Source organism: Pundamilia nyererei, unplaced genomic scaffold, assembly GCF_000239375.1.
Source record: "Pundamilia nyererei isolate P.nyererei 1_Seehausen unplaced genomic scaffold, PunNye1.0 scaffold00154, whole genome shotgun sequence".
NCBI classification, from domain to species: Eukaryota; Metazoa; Chordata; class Actinopteri; order Cichliformes; family Cichlidae; genus Pundamilia; species Pundamilia nyererei.
In genome coordinates, this window is record NW_005187555.1 from 1,234,090 (window position 1) to 1,235,064 (window position 975).

Genomic DNA, 975 nt, shown 5'->3' on the forward strand with positions numbered 1-975 from the left:
GGGTGGATGACGTATCTGCTGCGTGTTTGTGATGCAGTGAGCTGAAGAAACGAGGAGCACAGAGGAACTCTCAAAGCTCTTTAATTACATCTAAAAGTCAAAGCAAAGAGTCACGTTAGCGCTGTACAAACTCCACAGTCTGACACACAGGTACCGATCGGACTCACACCGCTGCGCTATTCACATCCACCCCCCCACCCTGATCTCACACACACACTCTAAAATCTTCACTGATCAAGTAAAAAGCCAGGAGGAGCATTCAGAGTCTCGCCTGCAGAGTAAAAGCTTCAATAAAAAGTGTCATGAATCCCAGAGCTCCACTCAGCACCCCCACCCACAGCCCCACCTTAAAATGCCATAAGTACATGAACGTGGAAACAAAAAGGACAGCTGGATGCTGCAGGAAGGAAAAGTTGCGCTTGATCACAAAAATTCAAGTTTTCTTCTGCAGGATTTTGAAGGATGAGGAAGTGTGTGTGTGTGTGTGTGTGTGTGTGTGTGTGTGTGTGTGTGTCCACTCAAACATCTTCCACTACAGGAGCTCGGTGACCCGACTCTTAAAGCTGACATTTAAAGTGTGGGTAAGTGCTCGAGGTGCTCCTCAGTCTCTATACGAACAACATGAGCTGCACCGAACAGCAACGTCCACACCAAGACCTGCAGTTCCTCTGACGTCCAGCAGAGGCCCCACACACTCCTAACGTCTACAGCCTGACAGACAAACTGTTCTGGTCTCTATACATCACTTCCCCCTTGTAACACCTGTGGGGCAGGGCTCTATAACTCACCTGTCTTAATTGGAGAAGGGCTTGTATTATTAGGGGTGTGGCCTCTGGACCAATAACATGGCTGCTGTGAGGTCACTAACAGGCTGTCCAAGAACACTGAGTGAAATCTGAGGGTTTAGATTGGATGTTACTGAGCAACAGCAAGTTCCTGTAGTGGTAGACACACACACACACACACACACACACA